Source organism: Salvelinus fontinalis, chromosome 13 (assembly GCF_029448725.1).
Source record: "Salvelinus fontinalis isolate EN_2023a chromosome 13, ASM2944872v1, whole genome shotgun sequence".
In the NCBI taxonomy this organism is placed as follows: domain Eukaryota; kingdom Metazoa; phylum Chordata; class Actinopteri; order Salmoniformes; family Salmonidae; genus Salvelinus; species Salvelinus fontinalis.
In genome coordinates this window covers 17,158,098-17,165,992 of record NC_074677.1, presented here as the reverse complement: position 1 = coordinate 17,165,992, position 7,895 = coordinate 17,158,098, and positions in this window count along the sequence as shown.

Here is a 7,895-nt window from a genome sequence, read left to right as displayed (position 1 = left end):
CGTAGTTGTGGTTTGTCATGGATGGGCAGAGTATGTTTTAGGTTACATGACCAAGGAGCTATTGAAATTAGAAAGTTTGAAAAATGAAAGAAGAAAAAAATGTGTGATATAAATGGACAAACCAAAGGGTGTGTGATATAGAAGGGTAATCAGTGGCCATTCTGAACCTTGTTTGAGTCCAGTAGGTCACCAACCAAGGAGCTATTGAAATGTTACATTTTTCAAAATGTAAAAAAACATGTGGGATGAAAATGAACAGACCAAAGGGTGTGCAATGTGTAGGCCTGAGTGTACATAGGTGGAAATTCACAATAAAACAACTTTCACCTGTCTACAAGACAGTAATATTAAATTGTCATATCAAGGTATCATTAAAAAAAGTCCTTTAAAAGTGACCAGCTCTTCCGCACTGGTATCAGTCATGATGTTCTGACAGTCTGCCGGGACTGAGGAATTCTTCCGTTCCACTGGTTGATAAGGACTTCTCTCAAGAACACTTCACCGGTGATGTTGTATCGTTTCTAGTACAGTCATGGATATTGCTGCAGCCTCAGACGAATGATTCTCTTAACCTGTAACAAAGGAAACAAAAAAGTGAAAGTAACATGTCCTGGTTTCAAGAGAAATTGATATGACATAGATTTCCATAAGTAAGCATGTCCCAATTTTCTGGATTTTTTTGGGACATTTCACCTAGATATCGCTAATATGACAACTGTGGTGTACAACATATAGTAAGATGATCAGAACCTTATCTGCTTCTTCACCTGAGATTGATTAGCAATTGGGGGCCAATCAGTTCCTAATTCTCCAGGCTCCGCTTTGTCATCAACATGGACAAACTTGCAATGAATATGGACAACCTTGCAGTGAATGACATGTATCCATTGTGATTTACTCTGAACTTTTACTGCTTACCTCATGAGCAAAACTTAATAAGGACCTTCCCATTTTGGCCCTAATGTGTCTGTCACATGTTTTTTTACCATCACCCACTGTCCTGGCACTACATCATGTCCCCCCTGGGGAGTTATTCCCCATTAGAGAGTTGTATGCAATAGTTAAGCATTGTGTCATTCAAAGTGAACATTTGCTTTTCTCAAATCTAACATGCCTGTGTTATCACGTTGTCCATTGTAGTAACTACCCATTAACTACCCATGTCCAGCCTGCCTCCCACCCCCCTCCACAGTGCTTGAATCATCTGTGTATAAGATAAACTCAGGGTTTTTCCAACGAATAACTATAAACCCATCAGAGAGCTGATCCAAAACAACTCACAACAGTTGTGTTCAAGTAATGTGGAATCTGTAGGATACATCAGAGTAGCTCGATTACATGGTGTCTTTTCAACTATACCCATGTCCCATAGTTCTTTAATCAATACTTTAGTAGCGTCTATAGCTTCCTTGCTGATGGGATATTGTTTTGTGCAAGGTGGGGCAACACCTGTCAAGCACACTGATTCCATATCTAAAGTTCCACACAAAGTTTTCTTCATAGTCCAAATAGCATGGTTCTGAACTGTAGATTCCTGCATCAATCTTTATTGATGGAAGGTGGAAATTGAAAAATGGTTTGGTTTGTTTCATATGTGTGTCCCCCACACTCCTGTTGCTCTCATCTTCTTACCTGTGTACTGAGGACATATATTTTTTGCACAAGATATGGGAAAATCAGTGACTTCAGCACCCGTATCTACTAAACAAATATAATGCAAAGTTGTTAACCATCATGTTCATATATATTCCACCCGATTTCATTTGTACACCAGCTGAGATGGGACGTCAGAGAGAGTCTATTACTTTACCTCCACAGATACCAGCAAACTCTGCTGCTGAGCCAGAGAGAGCTTCTTGCATTTCTGGGCTGCTTCTCGTGGCCACTTCTCAGAAAATCCTGTTTAATTTTCGGACATTCTAGTTGCCGGTGACCAGAAATCCCGCAATAATGACATACACCAGGTTTCTTTTTTACTGAGCGGATAATGTTGTTTTCACTCGGAACCTGCATAACTCTGATAACCACGTCTCGTGGATGCTTAAATGTTTTAAAACATTCATCCAACTGTTTTGGAGATGCTGATTTATGTATGATCACTGTCACTAGAAGTTTGTCTTTACTTCCTTTTACAGCCTGTGTTCTGGTTGGCCTAAGACATCGTTCGTCACTGTTGTCAGAATCTGTTGACTCAAAGCCAAGTAGTGCTGACTAGTTGCTTGAAACCTGATCTGCCTTGCACAACTCAATGTGAGAATAGAGAGATTGAAGAACAGAGGCCACAGGTGGGAGTCACGTCTGAGTTTTTCACCCGTGTCTCCTCGTCTACTTTGAAATGGCTTTTTATATCACTAGACGGTGAACTTAAAATCTCTTTCATGCTCACATCCGAAAGAGCTGTTCCGCCCTTTTCCAGAGTGGTTTTCTCACTTAGCTATGACATTACATTAATTTAAAAAGTTGTATAATATATATCTCTATGTTTATATATGTATTTACCCCCAGAATACTGTATATACATACAGCTGAAGTCAGAAGTTTACCTAAACAAGTTTTAATGACTCCAACCTAAGTGTTTCAACCACTCCACAAATTTCTTGTTAACAAACTATAGTTTTGGCAAGTCGGTTAGGACATCTAATTTGTGCATGACACAAGTCATTTTTCCAACAATTGTTTACAGACAGATTATTTCACTTATAATTCACCGTATCACTATTCCAGTGGGTCAGAAGTTTACATACACTAAATTGACTGTGCCTTTAAACAGCTTGGAAAAATACAGAAAATGATGTCATGGCTTTAGAAGCTTTTGATAGGCTAATTGACATCATTTGAGTCAATTGGAGGTGTAGCTGTGGATGTATTTCAAGGCCTACCTTCAAACTCAGTGCCTCTTTGCTTGACATGGGAAAATCAAAAGAAATCAGACAAAAAAATTATAGACCTCCACAAGTCTGGTTCATCCTTGGGAGCAATTTCCAAACGCCTGAAGGTACCATGTTCATCTGTACAAACAATAGTACACAATTATAAACACCATGGGACCACGCAGCCGTCATACCGCTCAGGAAGGAGACGCGTTCTGTCTTCTAGAGATGAACGTATTTTGGTGCAAAAAGTGCAAATCAATCCCAGAACAACAGCAAAGGACCTTGTGAAGATGCTGGAGGAAACAGGTACAAAAGTATCTACAGTGGGGAGAAGAAGTATTTGATAACCTGCAAACTCGTCAGTGTTTCCTACTTACAAAGCATGTAGAGGTCTGTCATTTTTAAAAATCAAGAAAATCACATTGTATGATTTTTAAGTAATTAATTTGCATTTTATTGCATGACATAAGTATTTGATCACCTACCAACCAGTAAGAATTCCAGCTCTCACAGACCTGTTAGTTTTTCTTTAAGAAGCCCCCCTGTTCTCCACTCATTACCTGTAGTAAATTCCTTATTGACCATTGGGACTGTTTTTAATACTCTCGTCCACTCAAACTCTGCATTGTGTATTTATCTTCAAAATATTCTCATACTTGTTTGAAGTCAGTAGGTCATATGACCAAGGAGCTATTGAAATCTAACATTTTGAAAATTTAATGTAAAATCATGTGAGATTTTTTTTAAATCGACAAACTAAAGGGTGTGCAATATAGAAGGATAGTCAGTCGAGATTCTGAACCTTATTTTTTTATTTTTTATTTTTTTTCACCTTTATTTAACCAGGTAGGCTAGTCGAGAACAAGTTCTCATTTGCAACTGCGACCTGGCCAAGATAAAGCATAGCAGTGTGAACAGACAACAACACAGAGTTACACATGGAGTAAACAATAAACAAGTCAATAACATGGTAGAAAAAAAAAAGAAAAAAAAAGAGAATCTATATACAATGTGTGCAAAAGGCATGAGGTAGGCAATAAATCGAGTAATTACAATTTAGCAGATTAACACTGGAGTGATAAATCATCAGATGATCATGTGCAAGAAGAGATACTGGTGTGCAAAAGAGCAGAAAAGTAAATAAATAAAAGCAGTATGGGGGGTGAGGTAGGTAAATTGGGTGGGTAGTTTACAGATGGACTATGTACAGCTGCAGCGATCGGTTAGCTGCTCGGATAGCAGATTTTTAAAGTTGTTGAGGGAGATAAAAGTCTCCAACTTCAGAGATTTTTGCAATTCGTTCCAGTCGCAGGCAGCAGAGAACTGGAAGGAAAGGCGTCCAAATGAGGTTTTGGCTTTAGGGATGATCAGTGAGATACACCTGCTGGAGCGCGTGCTACGGGTGGGTGTAGCCATCGTGACCAGTGAACTGAGATAAGGCGGCACTTTACCTAGCATAGCCTTGTAGATGACCTGGAGCCAGTGGGTCTGACGACGAACATGTAGCGAGGGCCAGCCGACTAGGGCATACAGGTCGCAGTGGTGGGTCGTATAAGGTGCTTTAGTAACAAAACGGATGGCACTGTGATAAACTGCATCCAGTTTGCTGAGTAGAGTATTGGAAGCTATTTTGTAGATGACATCGCCGAAGTCGAGGATCGGTAGGATAGTCAGTTTTACTAGGGTAAGTTTGGCGGCGTGAGTGAAGGAGGCTTTGTTGCGGAATAGAAAGCCGACTCTAGATTTGATTTTGGATTGGAGATGTTTGATATGAATCTGGAAGGAGAGTTTGCAGTCTAGCCAGACACCTAGGTACTTATAGATGTCCACATATTCTAGGTCGGAACCGTCCAGGGTGGTGATGCTAGTCGGGCGTGCGGGTGCAGGCAGCGAACGGTTGAAAAGCATGCATTTGGTTTTACTAGCGTTTAAGAGCAGTTGGAGGCCACGGAAGGAGTGTTGTATGGCATTGAAGCTCGTTTGGAGGTTAGATAGCACAGTGTCCAGCACAGTGTTATTTGAGTCAAGTAGGTCACACGACCAAGGAACTATTGAAATTCGAATGTAAAAAAAGTTTGTACTTTGTTTACGCTCCTTAACTAATTCAACGGTGAATACAAAATTCTGCTCACATTTCCATGTTTATTAGCTTTGGAAAGCGAATTAATGTCCAAATCGTAAAAATAAGACCTGTGCAATGTTGTGCGAAATTTTTTCAACATCATAACACTTATTTGTGGTTTGAAAGCTATTGAGGTCAAATATCCAACTTGAAACTGTCTTTACCTCAGTGTTTACATTTGACCACCAGGAGGATGCCCTCTTCCACAGAAAATTATTTTGGGAGAGGCAGGACTTTCAGTGCGATCTGCGTCAGAAATAGAAAGGAGTTCTATTTTAGCCCTTGGCATCGCAGACGCTCGTTGGCTCGCACGAGCAGTGTGGGTGCAGTAATTGAATAACATGGATTTCTACATTTATTTTGCGACGCACGCGACGTGTCCGGTCTGGTCAGCATGTTATGGACACATGCTCAAACGCATACACTTTTGATAGACTTAAAAGAGCAATCTGTAGTTGCTGCATCCATTTTTTTACTTATAAGTTATATATACAATACCGATCAAAAGTTTGGACACACCTACTCATTCAAGGGTTTTTCTTTATTTGTACTATTTTCTACATTGTAGAATATTAGTGAAGACATCAAAACTATGAAATAACACATATGGAATCATGTAGTTCCCAAAACTGTTGAACAAATATAAAAATATATTTTAGATTTTAGATTCTTCAAAGTAGCCACCCTTTGCCTTGAGGACAGCTTTGCACATTCTTGGCATTTTCTCAACCAGCTTCATCTGGAATGCTTTTCCAACAGTCTTGAAGAAGTTTGTACATATGCTGAGAACTTGTTGACTGCTTTTCCTTCACTCTGCGGTCCAACTCATCCCAAACCATCTTAATTGGGTTGAGGTTGGGTGATTGTGGAGGCCAGGTCTTCTGATGCAGCACTCCATCACTCTCCTTATTGGTCAAATAGCCCTTACACAGCCTGGAGGTGTGTTGAGTCATTGTCCTGTTGAAAAACAAATGATAGTCCCACTAAGCACAAATCAGATGGGATGGTGTATCGCTACTGAATGCTGTGGTAGCCATGCTGGTTAAGTGTGCCTTGAATTCTAAATATTTCACAGACAGTGTCACCAGCAAAGCACCCCCACACCATCACACCTCCTCCTCCATGCTTCAAGGTGGGAACCACACATGCAGAGATCATCTGTTCACTTAGTCTTTGTCTCACAAAGACACAGCAGTTGAAACCAAAAATCTCTCATTTGGACTCATCAGACCAAAGGACAGATTTCCACCAGTCTTATGTCCATTGCTCGTGTTTCTTGGTCCAAGCAAGTCTCTTCTTCTTATTGGTGTCTTTTTCTTTGCAACTCTGCTTAGAAGGCCAGCATCCTGGAGTCGCCTCTTCACTGTTGACGTTGAGACTGGTGTTTTGCGGGTACTATTTAATGAAGCTGCCAGTTGAGGACTTGTGAGGCGTCTGTTTCTCAAACTAGACACTAATGTACTTGTCCTCTTGCTCGGTTGTGCTCCGAAGCATCCTGCTCCTCTTTCTGTTCTGGTTAAAGCCAGTTTGTGCTGTTCTGTGAAGGGAATAGTACACAGCGTTGCAAAAGATCTTCAGTTTCTTTGCAATTTCTCACATGGAATAGCCTTCATTTCTCAGAACAAGAATAGACTAACGAGTCTCAGAAGAAAGTTCTTTGTTTCTGGCCATTTTGAGCCTGTAATCGAACCCACAAATGCTGATGCTCCAGATACTCAACTAATCTAAAGAAGGCCAGTTTTATTGCTTCTTTAATCAGAACAACAGTTTTCAGCTGTGCTAACATAATTGCAAAAGGGTTTTCTAATGATCAATGATCAAACGTGCCATTGGAACACAGGAGTGATGGTTGCTGATAATTGTCCTCTGTACGCTTACGTAGATATTCCATAAAAAATGTGCCATTTCCAGCTACAATAGTCATTTACAACATTAACAATGCCTACACTGTATTTCTGATCAATTTTATGTTATTTTAATGGACAAAAATGTGTTTCTTTCAAAAACAAGGATATTTCTAAGTGACCCCAAACTTTTGAACGGTAGTATACATCCATTGATTCTTGAGGAATATAACTTAGAAATGCCTCATGAGCTTAGTTCAACTGTCACACTCCATGAGAACCCAAAATATAAGCTTGTTTTTCTCCAATTTTTGTAAACATTGTAAATGTAAACAAAGATGTAAACATGGTTAAAACAATCATTCTGATATCATGGATGTTCAATCCTTGCATCCATATCTCTGTCTATTCATCTGAGAGTGGTTACATTTCTCCAGGCCAATCCCTCAGCTTTTTACCGGGGCGACTGTTTTTTTATTGTTTCATCTGTGGAGTTGCCCTTTAAACAGCTGCATATTATCAAAGTGTCTCCAACTAAAAGGTAGGTAAACAATAGGCCTATAGCAAATGCAGCATATGGCATTCATTTTTCACATGTAAACAGCTCTTTTCAGTAGTGCTCAAAGCATACCATTCCATGAGCGCAGTGTTTATTTTTAATCTCAAATCAGCCCAGCCCAATCAGTCCAGCATGACAACAAAATCATAAACAACAGAGTAAGGCTGGCTAATAAATCCTTCGTTCTGGGATTATGCTCAGGTAAAACAATTTGTCTAATCTATCTTTCCATATTTCCAAGTCGTATTCTTGAAGATCAAGGTGTATAACATTTATTGGAATGACTGGAATTCTGATATACTTTTTTTAAAATATAAAGATCTAATTTACTAATATTATTATATGTAGTAGAAAGCGATGGGTTAGTAGAAGTAGCCTACACAACCAACTCATAAAGTAAAGTTTAACATCCATATATGGCCAGCTATGTAAACTTTAACATTGATTTATTATGCAATAATGTTGTTGAATTGGTAACATACATGTTTGTCTTCTTC